At 45.7% G+C, this 20,434-nt stretch overlaps 2 long non-coding RNA genes across 3 annotated transcripts in view; one reads left to right on the forward strand and one right to left on the reverse strand.

Annotated features, from left to right (window-relative positions):
• LOC114905983 overlaps positions 1-20,434 on the forward strand; it is a 141,882-nt gene that overhangs the window by 104,792 nt on the left and 16,656 nt on the right. Inside the window, exons 4-6 of the long non-coding RNA XR_003796346.1 lie at positions 17,140-17,362; positions 17,546-19,070; positions 19,814-20,318. This is a non-coding gene — a long non-coding RNA (uncharacterized LOC114905983). The remainder of the gene's footprint in view (positions 1-17,139; positions 17,363-17,545; positions 19,071-19,813; positions 20,319-20,434) is intronic.
• Positions 16,576-20,007, reverse strand: LOC114905984. Of its 2 annotated transcripts, none has more exons than XR_003796347.1 (3): positions 19,834-20,007; positions 17,615-19,606; positions 16,576-17,165 (listed from the first exon to the last, which is right to left on the reverse strand). It is a non-coding gene; the product is annotated as an uncharacterized LOC114905984 (long non-coding RNA). The 2 variants fall into 2 exon arrangements; XR_003796348.1 differs by having other exon boundaries at positions 17,615-19,626; positions 19,834-19,912.

The raw sequence follows: 20,434 nt of genomic DNA on the forward strand, positions 1-20,434 counted from the left end.
TTGTGGTAGTAGTTACGCCAGTCTTGGTTGCTGCAGTCATTGTAGCCGTAGTCAACAACCGTAGCAGCAGTAGCGGTAGTAGTAGTTGTCGTAGTGATAAATGCTGCAGTTGTAGTAGTAAATGCGATAGTTGGAGTAGCAGTTACACTAGCACTAGTCGCGGTACTCATTGTGGTCGTGCAGTGGTCTCCACACCGCCATCACTAACAACAGTCCCGCGTGTAAGCTGTGCCGGGGGTCGGGTGCAGCCATAGGAGTTCTCACCGGCTGAGCTCAGTGGGCCCTCGCCGTGCCTTTGTATGACCCGTCCCGGCCTCTGAGAGGCGGAGTGACCTGCCCAAGCTCGCACAGCTGGTACCAGGCACAGTCTCACCCCTGCATCTTCGGTGCTTGGCCCTGCTTAGGAGAGATAAGGAATTAAAACACACTTTCTAAACAATAAAAATAAAAACCCAAAACTACACAAAAGGAGGCATGCTTCCTGTCTTCAAAGAATTCTCCACCGCTGAGGGCCATCACGTCCGGGGAGAAATGGGGCAAGAAATCACCTCCAAAGACACGCACCTTCAAGATTACGGATGGCACACATGTGTCCAGGAGAAAAGTCTACAGTTTATGTTTGCTATGAAAGAGATGTTTGACTCCAAGGATTGTGACAAGCCATTGAGAAAATGGTTAAACCGATGCCACCAAATGCATTCCTCTCCTTCTCGAGAGGCAGGGAGAGCCCACGAGAAAGCCGTTCCTCATTAGGAGTGGGCTCTCATCCAGATGGGCTCTCAGTGCAGCTTTGCAGTTCTTCCTTCACCCCTGGACAGCTCTCCTGACCACAGTGACCGCAGCCAGGGAGCCCCGGGGAGCTTAGCAGCCGGAGGATGTTACAGCATCCGTGGGAGTTGAGCTCGTTTTGTAACCTCGTGGGAGACCCGTCTGCATCACAATTCAGTACCCGGTGTTTGCAAGCAGCTGGGTCGCAGACCTCCCACCCCCTCCCCTGTGTGCTCTCTACAAGGTGAGCCTGGTCTCGTTTGCTCTACCCGGTGCTATGAGTCCTGCAGGGCCGGCTCCTGAGGGAGTTTGCATCTTCCTGATACAGGTCGCTTATGACTTAGATCCCCTCTCTGGTTTCCACCAGGATGACAGGTGGTCTGACCGTGAAGGGACTTTGGGGACCTCCATTTTCAGATGGAAAAACAAAAGTCCATAGCAGCTCCATGATACATTCGGTAACATGACCGTGTCTGAGACCTTTTAATGCCAAGAACATCTCAGTGACTACTGGGCTTGGATTTATGCACTGACATGACGTGTGGAATCGTTAGTTGTAGGTGCGTTTCTGTGTGTATAACACACACATACGTATATAAACATCCAGTGCCTTTACCACACACACACACAGACTTATACAGACATACACACACGCACTAATATACTTTGTCTGTTATACGTTATTAAAAGCATAACAAAGTACCTTTAGTAGAAGTATGTTTTACATCTACTCATTGGACAACCTGTCTCAGTGTACTTTGAAATATTTATCATACACAACTTTCCCCAGACAGGTGAGGTCAGAAAGCTTATTCCTTTTCGTTCCAATGTAGCGAAAGCAGGACATTAAGAGGACGGTGATTAATTATCACATGTCCCCAAAAGGGGCAGATTCTTGCATTTGGAACCATTTCCAATGTAATGTCTTTTTCTTTACCCTGGAGCCCTGCCCATTGACCCCTGGGATGGGAGAAATGCGCCTTTTGGTATCACACACCCAGAATGATGTTTAACCAGATATCCGGATGCCCCATGACTAGTCAAGCTGAAACACGAAATTATCCCTCACGGGTAATTCCAACCCTGGAAAAGTGCCACAGCTCAGACATTAAGAATAAGGAAAGGGCTTCCCTGGTGGCGCAGTGGTTGAGAGTCCGCCGGCTGATGCAGGGGACGCGGGTTCGTGCCCCGGTCCAGGAAGATCCCACATGCCGCGGAGCGGCTGGGCCCGTGAGCCATGGCCGCTGAGCCTGCGCGTCCGGAGCCTGTGCTCCGCAACGGGAGAGGCCAGAACAGTGAGAGGCCCGCGTACCGCAAAAAAGAAAAAAAAGCTTGTGATGAGAAATAGGAGAAAAGTCAGGATACAGATTTCTCCGTGTTTACTGGGAAGTACTTCCAGCAGGAGGCTTGGGGGTGTGTTCGGACAGGTTAACTTTGGAAGAGTTTCTTGTGTGGTTTGCAAGCCGCCACTCATGAAAGCCACGCCGGGCCCTCACAGTTGGTGGGAAACTGTGCTGTGATTTCTGATGGCTCCAGAGCTGCCCGACGCCTTATGTGTTAAGCACTAAGAAGCTAAGGAAAGGGAGGGGTCCTTGACTGGGTCCGGCTGGACCCACGCCCAGACGTTGGCTGCGTGATATTCAGCACACAAAGCAAGGAGAGAAGCCGTCATCCCCTGCAGCGGGCACAAACCCTGCTTGCTTTGTGCGCTCCACCCCCAATCGCCAACATTCCTCTTAGAAAGTGTCGACTTGGGGAAAAAAAAAAAAGCACAACGTGTGAGTTAAGTTTTATTTGGGGCAAAATGAGGACTATAGCCTGGGAGACAGCATTTCAGACAGCTCTGAGAAACTGCTCCAAAGAGGTAGCAGGGGAGGGGGGAGGTCAGTATACATGTGGGATTTCGGTGAAGGGGGAGTGCATGCAATCAAGCACATACTTTTGCAGAAGGTTTCTGCTAGTCTCGTGCAGGTTACTGCTAGCCATACGGAACAGAAGTCACCAGGAAGGATTTTAGTGCTTTTGTGGTTACGAGGAGGTGCAAGCATTGGGCTCATAAAACCGTCTCCTGAAAATCTCTATCTGAAGACCTGTCCCGCCAGTTTTTCCCAGAGCACAGAGTTCCTCATTCCTGGTCTCCACCCTGAGCTCCTTTCAGAGGGCGTTGAAGGTCAGCAGCTGCAGTGGCTCTTGATTTAATCCTTGTAGAGGTGACGGCAAGGGCCAATCTGTAGTTGGCAAAAAGCAACATGAGAAAACTACTCCCCCAGCCCCTCCTAAGTCGCAGAGATGAGCAGCTAACGGAGGGTGATAACAGAGTGAAAAACCAGTGTGGATTACACGCCCACTGAGTACCAGTGGCTCCAGTAAATGCTTACAGTGCTCTGATGACAAAGGGATGATGTATCTCCCATTTAACAGGTTAAGGAACTTTAGAGAGATTAAGTAATCAAGGTCCCTCCACTGATCAGAGGCAGAGCTTCTCCTGTTTACCTGAAAGACCCCAAAATCCTCTTCTGGTGACCACGGTTCCAGGAACAAAGGGTGTAAACCCACCTGCCTCCAAATCAAAGACGGTGCATGGCAGAATCAACCTCATAAGTCCTGAGGTCCCACAGACCTTCTCTTCCTCCTTCCATGGTTTACCCTCTTTCATGTAGTATTTCAACAAGTATTTATCTGTCAAGGGGTTCTGTGTGCTGGCCACCGTTCTGGCTCCAGTGAACAAGCCAGGTCAAGTCCCTGTTTAATGTCCATCCCGTGGGGGAGAAGCAGACAGTGAGCAGAGATGCAAGTAGATGAAACGCACGGTGTGTTTTTTTACAACATGGTCGTTGAGTGTTGTGAGGCCCAGCGGGGAAGGACAGACTGACCAGACGGGCCCTTGCAGCATTGTGGCCAGAGGGGGTTTCTATGCGGGGTGACATTTGTCCAGAGACCTGGCTGAGGTGAGGAAGGGAAAGGACAGCTGTGCCCCAGCCAGGAGCAGACTGTGTGGACGGTAGAACAGCGATGGTCCAGCGCGGAGGGATGCAGCTCGAGCAGTGTGTGTGCAGGAGGCTGAGGCCAGAGGGACGGGGCAGGTCTTGTTACCTTACTTGGATTTTGGAGTTTATCATGAGTGAGATGGGAGCCACTGGAGGTTTTTCTCGGATGGAGCCGATGGTGGTGGTGGTCTACCCACAACTGCTGGGAATTCCTTGCCTTTTCCATGAACAGCGACCTGTCTTCCAGTGCAAGCCCTGACTCTTGTTGGATACCTACCCTGCTTGCTGGAACACAGGGGGCCCATGGGAGAGACAAGCTGCAAATCTGCGAAAGGCACATAGCCCTGCTGGTAACTACTGAGCACGGGGTATAAATACCCAAACTCACACACCTCTCAGCCCGGATCACCCGAGGGAAGTGTTTTAAGGTGCTTCTCAGAGCATCACCATGATATTACGCTCCAGTCACCTGGGTGTGGCTGGCCTGATAATTCCCCCCTCCTTGGCTGCTTTCCTTCCTTGCGTGACCTCCCCATCCCACTACTGGAGCTCCCTGCGTTCAGCCCTCAACCCAGGCTCTGCTTCTCGGGGGAAGGTCAGTTGCGAAACCTGACCTGGGTACAAACAGGATCAGTCTGACTGCTGTGTGGACAACAGTGATGCAGGAGGGATTGGTGGCAGGTCCTGGATGTTGGAGTTGTCCAGGGACAGATATCCAGCGTCTTGGACCAGGCAGGAGATGGAGGTGGGGTGATGAGAAGCAGGCTCACTGGGGATGAACGGCATAAAAAAGATGGAGGGAATCTGCGTGGTTATCTGGGCTTCTCTTTTCCTTGCTGAGGCTACCCTGTTCTTGATGGTTGTGCGTCTTCTCGCCTCTTGCCTTGCCTTCTCCGGCTCGCCCCCATACCCACCACGTTGGTCTGGCTCATTAACAGTACTGCAGAATTTAATCCAACGCAAGGCTTTCGTGGAGCATGGTGCAGGCGTTAGACACCCACCCAGGTACCAGGGAGACAGAAATTAGTACTTCCCATCCAAGGTGTGATGAAGAGATGCAGCAAGTAATCGGGATACAGTGTAAAACTGCACCACGTCTGTCTGATGTGAAGACAAGTTTGGGCAAATAAAACTTGTCTTTTCTGAGTAGTGTTTTTTTTAATTGGAGTAGAGTTGATTTACAATATCGTGTTAGTTTCAGGTGTACAGCAAAGTGAATCAGTTATACATATGTATACATTTTTCAGATTCTTTTCCATTATAGGTTATTACAAGATATTGAATATAGTTCCCTGTGCTATATAGTAGGTCCTTGTTGCTTATCTATTTATATATAATAGTATGTATGTGTTAATCCCAAACTCGTAATTTATCCCTCCCTCCCCTTTCCCCATTGGTAACCATAAGTTTGTTTTCTACGTCTGTGGGTCTGTTTCTGTTTTGTAAATAAGTTCATTTGTGTCATTTTTTAGATTCCACATATAAGTGATATCATATGACATTTGCCTTTCCATGACGTACTTCACTCAGTACGATCGTCTCTAGGTCCATCCATGTTGCTGCACATGGCATTATTTCATTCTTTTTTATGGCCGAGTAATATTCCATTGTATGTATGTACCACATCTTCTTTATCCACTCATCTGTTGATTGGATTGCTTCCATGTCTTGGACATTGTAAATAGTGCGGCTGTGAACATAGGGGTGCCTGTATCTTTTTGAATTAGTTTTCTCTGGACATGTGCCCAGGAGTGGGATAGCTGGGTCACATGGTAGTTGTTTTTAGGTTTTTAAGGAACCTCCATACTGTTCTCCATAGTGGCTGTATCAATTTACAGTGTAGGAGGGTTCCCTTTTCTCCACACCCTCTCCAGCGTTTATTGTTTGTAGACTTTTTGATGATGGCCAGTCTGACTGGTGTGAGGTGATACCTCATTGTAGTTTAGATTTGCATTTCTCTAATAATTAGCAACATTGGGCATCTTTTCATGTGCCTGTTGGCCACCTGGATGTCTTCTTTGGAGAAATGTCTATTTAAGTCTTCTGCCCATTTTTCGATTGTGTTGTTTGTTTTTTGTTGTTGTTGAATTGTATACACTGTTTGTATATTTTGGAAATTAAGCCCTTGTCGGTCCTATCGTTTGCAAATATTTTCTCCCAGTCCATAGGTTGACTTTTCCTTTTGTTAATGGTTTCCTTTGCTGTGCAAAAGCTTATAAGTTAGATTAGGTCCCATTTGTTTATTTTTGCTTTTATTTCTATTGCCTTGGGAGACTGACCTAAGAAGACATTGGTGCAATTTATGTCAGAGAATGTTTTGCGTACATTCTGTTCTAGGAGTTTTTTAAAATTTACTTTATTTATTTTTGGCTGTGTTGGGTGTTTGTTGCAGTGTGCGGGCTTCTCATTGCAGTGGCCTCTCGTTGTGGAGCACAGGCTCTAGGCACGGGCTTCAGCAGTTGTGGCTCGCAGGCTCTAGAGCGCAGGCTCAGGAGTTGTGGCACACGGGCTTAGCCGCTCCGCGGCATGTGGGATCTTCCCAGACCAGGGCTTGAACGCGTGTCCCCTGCATTGGCAGGCAGGTTCTTAACCACTGTGCCACCAGGGAAGCCCTCTTATAGGAGTTTTATGGTGTCATGTCTTATATTTAAGTGTTTAAGGCATTTTGAGTTGAGTTTTGTATATGGGGTATGGGTGTGTTCTAACTTCATTGAGTTGCATGCTGACTAGTGTTTTTGAATGTATGTCTTTATATAAAATGCAATGGGTATATAGTTATAATTATCTCTTGATACACAAACACAAATTATCGTTGCCTTCTAATTAACTGAAGTAGGTAGTCTTGCAGTGTGAGCCTTCAAGAAAATAAAGATGTTCATCAGAAATGGATCACCTGTACAACTGTCACGTGTATAACACATTATCATTTTCAAGGGACTGTATAATTTAGCTCATTTGTCTCATTTAGACTCATCTGTGATGAGGCTACGTCATTTCATCATCAAGATCATCTTCACCACTGTCATCACCACCACCACCACCATCACCACCATCTCCATCATCTCCATAATTATCAACATCACCACCACCACCACCGTCACCACCATAATCACCACCACCACCACCATCTCCATAATTATCACCATCATCACCACCACCCTCCTCCTCATCACATCACCATCCTCGCCGTCATCACCATGTTACAGAAGTTGAGCCTCACCCAAGGTCACAGAGCTAATAACTAATGACACCATCACTCATACACAGACCTTGCCAAAGCAGAGCTCTCTCTGCCCACTCCCCCTACCACATGCCAGGAACCTTCCTTCAAAGACAGATACGGCTTGCCCTTTCCTCTCCTCCTCTCCTCTCCTTCCTACTTGCCCCCTGAAATGGGGAGCCACCCTCCTGCACCGTGAGGACAGGGGCCGTGAGTAGGGGTGGAGGAGTGGGGAGATGCAAGGACCCTGCTTTCGGAGGACTGACACCAGCCCTGACCCCATTCCTCAGGGTCACCTTTACGTGAGAGGGAATCACGTTTCCATCATTTTTGAGCCCTGTTGTTTTAGGGTTTCTGTTCCTGCCAGCCCTAATCCTGATGCAGTCTTCAAGCTCCACAGATCCTGCAAACCACCCCCCTCCTCCCATTATCGTGCGCACATGCCAAACCCCCCATCCTAACTACTCTGAAGGCGGCTCAGCCATTTCCATAATCTGATTTGCTTTTAATCTGTGTTGGAAAGGATAAAAGCAATGGCCTTCGAGGGCAGACCTGGACCAAAACCACGCAGCTGCACCAGGTAAAAACGCTGTGGATCAGTATTTGTTTGGAAAGTGCTGGCTCATCGCGAGGGATGTCTACGAGAGCTATTAAGCAGTATTTTAAAAGTCCCGTTTATTCTAAAGTGCATATTTTCCATCCATCTCTGGCTCAGGTCCAGCCAGCAAAGAAAGGCAGGCTTTGGCTTGTGGCTTCTTTTATTGCTCATCCCAAATTGATCATCACCGGTAAATGAGATCAAAGCTTCCAGACCATCAGCCCGTAAAGGCCCCTGGGAAAGGGAATGTTAAGCTGTCATCGGGATCCAGCTGGACATGGGAGTGGGTGGCCCAGTGCCCACGAGGGCATCATTGTATCTCAGCCTTGCCCTGTTGTGACTGCATGGATCACACATCCTAGGGATAAGTCCAGCATCTCAGAGGATTTTTCTGACACAGTGAGATGCCAGTTATCAGAGGCAGTGAGCCTTGAGGCTGGATGATGGCTCATGTCAGAGGGGGAAGTTCTTGTTTTCTTATTGAACTCTAGTTGATGTACAATAATGCATTCGTTTCAACTGTCCAGCAAAGTGAGTCAGTTTGTTTTGGTTTTTTTGCAGGTTACTTCTCCTTATTATTACAAAATATTGAGTATAGTTCCCTGTTACATAGTAGGTCCTTATTGATGAGCTATTTTATATATAGTGTGTATCTGCTAATCCCAACCTCCTAATTTATCCCTCGCCCTCCCTTTCTCCTTTTGTAACCATAAGTTTGTTTTCTGTGTCTGTGAGTGTATTTCTGTTTTGTAAATAAGTTCATTTGTATCATTCTTTTTTAGATTCCACATGTAAGTGATGTTTGTCTTTCTCTGTCGGGCTTATCAGTACTTCACTCAGTATGATGATCTCTAGGTCCATCCATGTTGCTGCCAGTGGCATGATTTCCCTCTTTTTCGTGGCTGAGTCGTATTCCATTGTATATATGTGCCACAACTTCTTTATCCATTCCTCTGCTGATGCACATTTAGGTTGCTTCCAAGTCTGGGCTGTTGTAACTTTTCAAATTATAGTTTTCTCTGGATACATGCCCAGGAGTGGGATTGCTGGGTCGTATGGGAGCTCTGTATTTAGTTTTCTGAGGAACCTCCATACAGTGGCTGCCTCAGTTTACATTCCCATCAACAGTGCAGGAGGGCTCCCTTTCCTCCACACCCAGGAGGGGCCCTTCTTGATCACCACAGAGCTGTGCTGCAGGCTGCTTGGGGGCCTGGAACACATCCCTGGAAATTGGTAGAAAGGGGAGTGCTGATGTTACTGGACACAGAAAAGCCTCTGTGGTAGGATGTTTATGCAACGGACATCTGGGAAATATGTGAAGATAATCCTGCCCTTGACGTTCCAGTGGCCAGGAGGGCACATCAGAAAAGCATGGAGTGCTGGCCGTGGGCTGCTTCCTAACAGTGCTGTGAGCAAAGCCGGCTCAGTATTTACCAAAGAGAGACATCTGGGTCTTTCGTGCCAACAATTTAAATTAGTCTTGCAAAAAAGCAAGGATTTAATCCAGTCCAAAGAAAATTGGATTAAGGGAAGAGCATTTTGTAAAATGCTCCCGGAAACGATGCCAGAAGGCGTAGCACAATCCTTGTAAAAAGACAGTTTTACAGGAGTGTAATGAGATGGGTGTGTGTGTGTACACGCAAGAGGTTTAGTGTGTGACTAGAGTGAGATGCAGAGAAATCATGGGACGTGGTGGGGTGTGCTCAGGGGGAATTTAATAGATGCACTAAGAGAAATATATACAACTCATAAAATATCTTCAGGGTAGGACTTCCCTGGCGGTTCAGTGGCTAAGACTCTGTGGTGCAGCATGGCCAAAAAAAAACCAAACAAAAAAATCCTCTGTATGATTGCAACGTTAATATCACTCTGTGTTCATTCGTCTGTGTTCGTTCGTCAATCAGTATGATTCTTTCTCTCCGAGTACCGCTGATTTTACCATCAGGCTTTATCATCTTAAAACATGCAGATGTGGGTATTAGTCAGCTGAGGCTGCTGTAACAGAACACCCCAGACTGGGCAGCTTAAACAATGGAAATTTATTTCTCACAGTCTGGAGGCTGGGAGTTTGAGATCACGGCGTGGACAGACTCCGTTCCCAGCGAGGCTCTCCTGTTGGCTTACAGATGCCACCTTACCTGCATGTCCTCGTGTGGTGGAGAGAGAGACAGACCCCATACCATATTATAACCTCATTTCACCTTCATTAATTCTTTACCCCAAATACAGTTACTCTGGGGGGTTAGGGCTCCAACATATGAATTTTGAGGGGATATAAATCCGTCCATAGCAACATGGCTTGAGATAAGCAGGCAGGCTTGTCACAGCCCAGCAGGGGCATCTCAGCTCCCTACCTCGTTCCGTTTCTGAGTGGGAACATTTCCCAACAAGGCTGAGAAACCTGCTAGTTGAACAGTCACCCCCCACTGCTCCCCACGTTTGTAGAGCCCTTCATTTCCCTGAGGTCAGGGTGCCCCTGCTGTGCCCCTAAGCCCTGCCCCTCAGAATTCCTGCCCACATCCCAGCCGCCAGATCTGGGCTTCAGTGACTGAGCTCCCTCTGGTCCCAGAAGGCCACTGGCCACCCTAGAATCAGTTCAGTGCAGGGAATCCACAGCCACCAACCCCCAAGGGGAGGTGGAGTAGAAATCCCCCAGCCCCCTTGGGCAGCTCAGTCACAGGTGCTGTACAGGGCACTGGGGTTTCCAGAGCAATTAAGTCCAAATGCCCCACAGTGCTGCCGGGCCTGGTTCACAGCCCTGGTCCCCCATCCTTTTCCCTCACCCCAGATATTCCCAAGTCTGCATCTCAGACTCTGCATGCTGGGGAACCCCAGCCAAGACAATCAGCAGAGATCCTGGAAAAATAAAACCCACCCTGGATAGTTACCCAAGAGGAGAAAAAAAATCAAACACCTTCGGTACATCAAACTCCACTCCATTCAACACCTATGAGAAAAGGCAGCTTTATTTTTTTTTTGAATTTTTGAATTCTATGTATTTTTTTATAGAGCAGGTTCTTATTAGTTACCTATTTTATACGTATTAGTGTACATATGTCACTCCCAATCTCCCAATTCATCCCACCACCACCACCCACCCCTGCTTTCCCCCCTTGATGTCCATACGTTTGTTCTCTACATCTGTGTCTATTTCTGCCCTGCAAACCGGATCATCTGTACCATTTTTCTAGGTTCCACATATATGCGTTCATATACGATAGTCTTCTCTTTCTGACTTACCTCACTCTGTATGACAGTCTCTAGATCCATCCACGTCTCTACAAATGACCCAATTTTGTTCCTTTTTTAGGTAATATTCCATTTTATATATGTACCACATCTTCTTTATCCATTCGTCTGTCAGTGGGCATTTAGGGTGCTTCCATGACCTGGCCATTGTAAATAGTGCTGCAACGAACATTGGGGTGCATGTGTCTTTTTGAATTATGGTTTTCTCTGGGTATATATGCCCAGGAGTGGGATTGCTGGATCATATGGTAATTCTATTTTTAGGTTTTTTTTTTTAAAACATCTTTCTTGGAGTATAATTGCTTTACAGTGGTGTGTTAGTTTCTGCTTTATAACAAAGTGAATCAGTTATACATATACATATGTTCCCATAGCTCTTCCCTCTTGCATCTCCCTCCCTCCCACCCTCCCTATCCCACCCCTCTAGGTGGTCACAAAGCACCCAGCTGATCTCCCTGTGCTATGTGGCTGCTTCCCACTAGCTATTTTACGTTTGGTAGTGTATATACGTCCATGCAACTCTCTCACTTTGTCCCAGCTAACCCTTCCCCCTCCCTGTGTCCTCAAGTCCATTCTCTAGTAGGTCTGCGTCTTTATTCCCTTCTTGCCCCTAGGTTCTGCATGACCTTTTTTTTTTAGATTCCATATGTATGTGTTAGCATATGGTGTTTGTTTTTCTCTGACTCACTTCACTGTGTGACAGACGCTACGTCCATCCACCTCACTACAAATAACTCAATTTCGCTTTGTTTTTTTTTTTGCGGTATGCGGGCCTGTCACTGTTGTGGCCTCTCCTGCTGCGGAGCGCAGGCTCTGGACGCGCAGGCTCAGCGGCCATGGCCCACGGGCCCAGCCGCTCTGCGGCATGTGGGATCCTCCCGGACGGGGGCATGAACCTGTATCCCCTGCATCGGCAGGCGGACTCTCAACCACTGCACCACCAGGGAACCACAATTTCGTTTCTTTTTATGGCTGAGTAATATTCCATTGTATATATGCGCCACATTTTCTTTATCCATTCATCTGGATGGACACTTAGGTTCCTTCCATGTCCTGGCTGTTGTAAATAGAGCTGCAGTGAACATTGTGGTACATGACTCTTTCTGAATTATGGTTTTCTCACGGTATATGCCCAGTAGTGGGATTGCTGGGTCATAGGGTTGTTCTGTTTTTAGCTTTTTAAGGAACATCCAATACTGTTCTCCATAGTGGCTGTATCAATTTCCATTCCCACCAACAGTGTAGGAGGGTTCTCTTGTCTCCACACCCTCTCCAGCATTTGTTGTTTGTAGATTTTTTGACGATGCCCATTCTGACTGGTGTGAGGTGACACCTCGTTGTGGTTCTGATTTGCATTTCTCTAATGATTAGTGATGTTGAGCAGCTTTTCATGTGCCTCTTGGCCATCTGTATGTCTTCTTTGGAGAAATGTCTATTTAGGTCTTCTGACCATTTTTGGACAGGGTAGTTTGATTTTTAAATATTGAGCTGCATGAGCTGTTTATATATTTTGGAGATTAATCCTTTGTTGATTCATTTGCAAATATGTTCTCCCATTGTGAGGGTTGTCTTTTCGTCTTATTTGTAATTTCCTTTGCTGTGCAAAAGCTTTTAAGTTTCATTAGGTCCCATGTGTTTATTTTTGTTTTTATTTCCATTACTCTAGGAGGTGGATCAAAGAAGATCTTGCCATGACTTATGTCAAAGTGTGTTCTTCCTATGTTTTCCTGTAAGAGTTTCATAGTGTCCTGTCTTACATTTAGGTGTCTAATCCATATTGAGTTTATTTTTGTGTATGGTGTTAGGGAGTGTTCTAATTTCATTCTTTTACATGTAGCTGTCCAGTTTTCCTAGCACCACTTATTGAAGAGGCTGTCTTTTCTCCACTGTATACTCTTGCCTCCTTATCAAAGATAAGGTGACCATAGGTGTGTGTGTTTATCTCTGGGCTTTCTATCCTGTTCCATTGATCTATATTTCTGTTTCTGTGCCAGTACCATATTGTCTTGATGACTGTAGCTTTGTAGTATAGTCTGAAGTCAGGGAGTCTGATTCCTCCAGCTCCGTTTTTTTCCCCTCAATACTGCTTTGGCTATTCGGGGTCTTTTGTGTCTCTGTACAAATTTTAAGATTTTTTGTTCTAGTTCTGTAAAACATGCCATGGTAATTTGATAGGGATTGCACTGAATCTGTAGATTGCTTTGGGTAGTAGAGTCATTTTCACAGTGTTGATTCTTCCAATCCAAGAACATGGTGTGTATCTCCATCTGTTTGTATCATCTTTAATTCCTTTCATCAGTGTCTTATAGTTTTCTGCATACAGGTCTTTGGTCTCCCTAGGTAGGTTTATTCCTAGGTAGTTTATTCTTTTTGTTGCAATGTTAAATGGGAGTGTTTCCTTAATTTCTCTTTCAGATTTTTCTTCATTAGTGTATAGGAACGCAAGAGATTTCTGTGCATTAATTTTGTATCCTGCAACTTTACCAAATTCACTGATTAGCTCTAGTAGTTTTCTGGTGGCACCTTTAGGATTCTCTAGGTACAGTATCATGTAGGTACAGTATCATGTACTGGTCTATAATTTCCTTTTTTTGTAGTATCTTTGGTTTTGGTAACAGGGTGATGGTGGCCTCATTGGTGGCCTCATAGAATGATTTTGGGAGTCTTCCTTTCTCTGAAGTTTTTTGGAAGAGTTTGAGAAGGATGGGTGTTAGCTCTTCTCTAAATGTTTGATAGTATTCACCCGTGAAGCCATCTGCTGCTGGACTTTTGTTTGTTGGAAGATTTTTAATCACAGTTTCAGTTTCATTACTTGTGATTGGTCTGTTCATATTTTCTAGTTCTTTCCGGTCCAGTCTTGGAAGGTTATACCTTTCAAGAGTGTGTCCATTTCTTCCAGGTTGCCCGTTTTATTGGCATAGAGTTGCTTGCAGAAGCCTCAGGATGCTTTGTATTTCTGTGGAGTCCATTTTAACTTCTCCTTTTTTTCATTTTTAATTTTATTGATTTGAGTCCTTGCCTCTTTTGATGAGTCTGGCTAATGGTTTATCAATTTATCTTCTCACAGAATCATCTTTTAGTTTTATTGATCTTTGCTATTGTTTTGTTTCTATTCCATTTATTTCTGCTCTGATCTTTATGATTTCTTTCCTTCTGCTAACTTTGGGTTTTGTTTGTTCTTCTTTCTCTAGTTCCTTTAGGTGTAAGGTTAGATTGAGATTTCTCTGGTTTCTTGAGGTAGGCTTGTATAGCTATAAACTTCCCTCTTAGAACTGCTGTATCCCATAGGTTCTGGATCATCGTGTTTTCACTGTCATTTGTTTCTATGTATTTTAGGTTCTGGATCATCGTGTTTTCATTGTCATTTGTTTCTATGTATTTTTAAATTTCTTCTTTGATTTCTTCAGTGATCTTTTGGTTTTTTAGTAGTGCAGTGTTTAGCCTCCACGTATTTGTGGTTTTTACAGTTTTTTCCCTGTCTCATAGTGTTGTGGTCAGAAAAGATGTTTGATATGATTTTAATTTGCTTAAATTTTCTGAGGCTTGATTTGTGACCCAAGATTTGATCTGTCCTGGAGAATGTTCCATGTGCACTTGAGAAGAAAATGTAGTCTGCTGTTTTTGGATGGAATGTCCTATAAATATCAATTAAATCTGTTTGGATGATCTGTCCATTGGTGTAAGTGAGGTGTTAAAGTCCCCCACTATTATTGTGTTACTGTCAATTTCCTCTTTTATAGCTATTAGCAGTTGCCTTATGTATTGAAGTGCTCCTATGTTGGGTACATATATAATTGTTGTATCTTCTTGGATTGATCCCTTGATCCTTATGTAGTGTCCTTCCTTAACTCTTGTAATAGTCTTTAAGTCTATTTTATCTGATACGAGTATTGCTACTCCAGCTTTCTTTTGATTTCCATTTGCATGGAATATCTTTTTCCATCCCCTCACTTTCAGTATGTATGTGTCCCTAGGTCTGAAGTGGGTCTCTTGTAGACAGCATATAGATGGGTTTGGGTTTTGGTTTTGTATCCATTCAGTGAGCCTGTGTCTTTCGGTTGGAGCATTTAATCCATATATGTATGTTCCTATTACCATTTTCTTAATTGTTACGGGTTTGTTTGTGTAGGTCCTTTTCTTCTCTTGTGTTTCCCACCTAGAGAAGTTCCTTTAGTATTTATTGTAGAGCTGGTTAGGTGCTGCTAATTTCTCTTAGCTTTTGCTTGTCTGTAAAGCTTTTGATTTCTCCATCCAATCTGAATGAGATCCTTGCTGGGTAGAGTCATCTTGGTTGTAGGTTCTTCCCTTTCATCATTTTAAATATATCATGCCACTCCCTTCTGACTTGTAGAGTTTCTGCTGAGAAACCAGCTGTTAACCTTATAGGGATTCCCTTTGTTGTTTTCCGCTTGCTTTTAATATTTCTTCTTTGTATTTAATTTTTGATAGTTTGATTAATATGTGTCTTGGTATGTTTCTCCTTGGAGCTATCCTGAACGGGCACCTCTGTGCTTCCTGGATTTGATTAACTATGTTTTGGTTTTTTGGCTGAGAGGCATGTGGCATCTCAGCTCCCTGACGAGGTGTCGAACCCACACACCCCTGCGCTGAAAGGTGAAGTGTTAACCAGTGGACCAGCAGGGAAGTCCCCTGGGAGCAGTAGTTTTTGGTGGAGGGTCTCAGCTGACCTGCAAGACGGGGCCAAGGGTGGACAGCCCTCTCACGTGCCCCCATCCAAGAGGCAGACCCATGGTGAGCTCTGTGGGGGGCAAGAAGCAGAGGTGGACAGGGATGGAGTGCAGGTGATCAGAACAGCCCCCATACTCTCCCTGCCCTCTCCTCACCCATTTAATGGATCATCTGTTGCTTCCCTGATCAGAGAAATGAGAATCTGCTGATGTAAGTTACGCTGCAATCCACTTTTCCTTTTTAAATTTTTATTGCAGTATAGTTCATTTACAACAATCCATGTACATATTCTTTTCCCATTTAGAGTTCTCTGTGTTACACAGTAGGTCCTCGTTTTCCTCTATTTTATATATAGTAGTGTGTGTATGTTAATCCGAAACTCCTAATTTATCCTTCCCCCACCCTTCCCCTTTGGTAACCATGCATTTGTTTTCTATGTCTGTGAGTCTGTTTCTGCTTCATAAATAAGTTCATTTTTCAGGTTCCACATATAAGTGATATCAGGTGGTATTTGTCTCTGATTTACTTCACTTAGTATGATCATCTCTAGGTCCATCCATGTTGCTGCCAATGGCATTATTTCAATATCCCATTGTATATATGGACAGTTAGGTTGCTATGTCATGTCCTGGGTATTGTAAATAGTGCTGCTATAAACATTGGGGTGCCTGTATCTTTTTGAATTCTGGTTTTGTCAGGGTATATGCCCAGTAGGATTGCTGGGTCGTATGGTACTTCTGTTATCCTGTTCTCCATAGTGGCTGCACCAACTTACGTTCCCACCAACAGTGCAGGAGGGTTCCCTTTCCTTCACAACCTCCCCAGCATGTATTATTATTTGTAGACTTTTTGACGATGGCCATTCTGATGGGTGTGAGGTGTTACCTCACTGTAGTTTCTCTAATAATTAGCGATGTTGAGCATCTTTTCATGTGCCTCTTGGCCATCTGTATGTGTGTGTTCTTGTCTATGTAGGTCTTCTGCCCATTTTTCGATCGATTGGATTGTTTTTTGTTGTTGTTGAGTTGTATGAGCTGTTTGTAGATTTTGGAAATTAAGCCCTTCATTGCTTGCAAATATTTTCTCCCATTCTATACTTTGCTAAGTTTGATTAGGTCCCATTTGTTTATATTTCTGTTGCCTTGGGAGACTGACCTAAGAAAACACTGGTATGATTTCTGAGAGAATGTTTTGCCTATGTTCTCTTCTGGGAGTTTTATGGTGCCGTGTCTTATGTTTAATCCAGCGTGAGCGTGTGTTCTAACTACATTGATTGATTGAACTTCATCGATTTACATGCATGTCTCCAACTTTCCCAGCACCACTTGCTGAAGAGACTTTTTCCCATTGTGTATTCTTGTGTCCTTTGTCAAATATTAATTGACCATAGGTGTGTGGGTTTATTTCTGGCCTCTGTTGTCCACCACCAAGTCCAGAGCTGAGAGCACAGAAGAGCATAAGGCATCAGTGTTGAGACGCCTGCTGTGGTCAGCTGAGTAATGTCCCCAAAGATGTCCATGTCCTAATACCCGAACGTTGTGAATATGTGAACTTACGTAGCAAAAGGGAGTTGGCAGATGTGGTCCTGCTAAGCACCTTGAGATGCACAGGTGACCTGGGTTTTACAGGTGGTCCAGTGTCATCACATGGGTCCCTGTAAAGAGGACGTCAGAGGAGTATTTGACTACAAGATGCTGAGCTGCTCGTCCTGATGATCAAGGAAGGGGCCACAAGCTCAGGATGGCAGACGCCTCCAGCAGGTGGAAAAGGAAGGGAATAGGTTCTCCCCTGGGGCCTCCGGAGTAACCAGCCTGCGGATCCCTTGAGTTTAGAGCTTCGGGCTTTAAAACGGTAAGACGGCACATTTTGTTCTTTTAAGCTACCAAGTCCTTGGCTCTTAGAGTAGCCAAGGATGTTAAGCAGGGGGATAGCTGACACTTTCAGGGCAACGACGACTTATGAAGATTAGATGACTAGGACAGATGAGAAGTAACGTAGAGAGAAAGATCTGTTTTTCAACCTATTGATTTTCAGGACTGTTTGAGCATCTCCCTAAGAGACTGCAAACTCCAGGAAAGAAGGGCTCAAGTGTCTCCAGCTCACCTTCCAAAGGGGAGCAGTATCTCTACCTGCTGCCCCATCCGGCTCGACCCGTGAGAAGCAGAGGGAGGAGGGTTGCCGTGTCAGGTGCGACCCCACGCCTCTGCAGGGTTCCCCTCTCGTTGCCAAGATCCTGGCATGTGGAACACGATGCAGGGATTCGGATGCACCATGGCTTACGTTCTGGGGACACGGTAAGGAGATAATCAATTAGCGTGTAATTCTGATGGATCCAGTGCTGCACCCCTTCCCTCCGAAGCAGATGCTCGAGCTGAAATGGTTTGTGTACCTGCGTAGACAACGTGGTTTTACTTCATCTCAGTAGATACAGTGTGGGCTCCTGAACGGCCTCTTTCATCACCTTCTGGGTCTTCTTCAGCCACCCAGCCAGGCTCTCCAAGAATAACGCCTGAAAAAGAATGCACGGCCCAGGAGCATTGTGCCAAGGTGGCTAAGGCTGAATTGCTGGTTTGTCCGGGCAGGGGTTCTGCACTGCAACTGAACTTCAAAGCCCCAGGGGGCGGTTCCTGCATTTCCACTTTGTGGCTGGTGAGCTGTGCCTGTGAGTGCCAGGCTCCACCCCCCTCCCGCCTCTGTGCACCCTTATGCAAGTCACTTGCCTCTTTACCTTCTCTGCAAGGTGGTTAGTGACGGAGATGGGACCTGTGAGGCAACCAGCAGCTCAGAAAGTTAATCCAGATTTGCGTCACTGTCACCGACAAGGTGAGGATCTGCCGGTTCCTGGATCTCTCCAGGAGAGGAGGAGCAGACCGCTTCCCAGGGGAATCTGAGTCAGCTCAGTAAATGCTGCAACCGTTTGACGGAAACACCAAGTGATTTCTCCTGGGGAATCTCTGAAAAATACTGTAAAGCCATTACCTTCTTAGAACAGGCCATCTGTCTCCCAGTATCACTGAAAAACAACCATCACTTAAAACCCAACTCAGCCCAGCCTGGTCAGGTGCTAATCAAGGACATGAGTTAATAAGGCAAAATAATTAGAGGATTAGTGTCATGACCTACCTGGTCAGTGCCCATCTTATATTCTAATGCCTATAATCACAGTCTCAGCTGTCTGGGGGTAGAAGAATCCAGCAATGACACTGTCTGATACGGATTCTCTGATATTTTCTTGAAAGAACCAGGGGACTCGAACACAGGAAGCAGTGCCACTCGAGGACATCAGGGCAGTGCTGACAGCCTTTCAAGGATTCAGCAGTGTCCATCACAAACCTTTCCTTCTCTCTGATTGCCTGAGATTTCTGGGATCCTGCTGAGTCACTAGGGACGTGAAATCATAACTAGAAGAAACACCACCACCAATGAAACAATGTGTCACATCTCAGCGTACGTGGTCGACCATTCCTGACAACATCTCATAACCGCAGAACAGAGGAGATGCCTGTGTTATCCCGACGTAAATATGGACCCCACGAGAAAGCAGCTCTTTGGACCCACGGTAACTGTTCCTGGGAGGGCATTATTGGGGAGTGGATTTCCCAAGATGCTGCTTACGAGTCATTCCTTGGAGAACCCGAGATTGTAGAGAATACTGATCCAGATCACAGGATGGGGGTGACCTAAAAATGGACCCTCGGGGAAAAACAGTTAAGTGGGGTTATTATGGCTCTACCGGTCCAACCAAACAAGGGATGGTGGATTTATGATCAGATTCTGAATTCTAGAACAGGAAGGGATCTGGAATGAACAGAAGCACAGACACTGTCCCCACAGGATGGTCTACTTAGCAACTGGCTCCTCCCTCCCTGGGGCCATGTGTCACTATTCAGCCCCTGGGAGTCAGGGTAGTTCAGAGGGTACTTGCTGAGGTTGCAGACCTGGAGCTCCAGGATTTGGGGGAAGTTGGTGCCCAGAATTGTCCCTTCCTTTTCTTCTCCTTTTCACGAGGAGGCTCAGCTCCTCCACGGGTGTGGCGAGTTCAGGCCTGCAGGCTGGCTCAGGGTCCACGAGGATGGATGTCCACCTCACCAAGGACTGTAGGGAGGCATGAAAAGCTGCGTGGACAGATCCCCATGATGATGGAGGTGACAGACTGGCCACTGAGCATCTCCAGTTTCCTATCATGGGTCCTACAAGGGCGTTGTCATTTCCTCCTATCCTTAGGGTGTATTTCTTAATACAGATGAGCATCTGAAATTAGGCTGTGATGTTGTCTGATTCTTGTGCCCCCTCCCCTTGAAGGTGGGTGTGATCTCACTCACTGTGACACAAGAGCGTCCAGCCGGTCCATCAGGGATGGTCTCCAGTGACAGGGTCCTGAGGAGGAGTCTTAAGGCAAGTGATATGTGGTCTTCAACGTCTTGAGTCTGAAGGGAAGCAGCCTCGAAGAAAGTAATATTCATGTCTGCACTACCCTGTATTATATGTGTGTGGATGTAACAACTATTATAAATATGGCAATATATATGATACACATACAATATGATTTATAATATACAACACGCATACAGAATGTAAAACGTATAACATTTGACAGCATGACAGTTAAGGTATCTTTTTTTTTTTTTTTTTTGAGGCACACGAGTACCTTGTGGCCTCTCCCATTGCAGAGCACAGGCTCAGCTGCCATGGCTCATGGGCCCAGCTGCTCCGTGGCATGTGGGATCTTCCTGGACCAGGGCACAAACCCATGTCCCCTCCATCGGCAGGTGGACTCTCAACCACTGCACCACCAGGGAAGCCCAAGGTATAATTTTTAAGTTGTAATACATAGTATAAAATATAATCAGTGTAATATCTTAATAATGTATAAACATGTATTATATATATTATATATTGGTATATATTAATATGTGTATATAT

This window comes from Monodon monoceros, unplaced genomic scaffold (genome assembly GCF_005190385.1).
Source record: "Monodon monoceros isolate NGI ecotype Baffin Bay Population unplaced genomic scaffold, NGI_Narwhal_1 Super_Scaffold_22, whole genome shotgun sequence".
Classification (NCBI taxonomy): Eukaryota; Metazoa; Chordata; class Mammalia; order Artiodactyla; family Monodontidae; genus Monodon; species Monodon monoceros.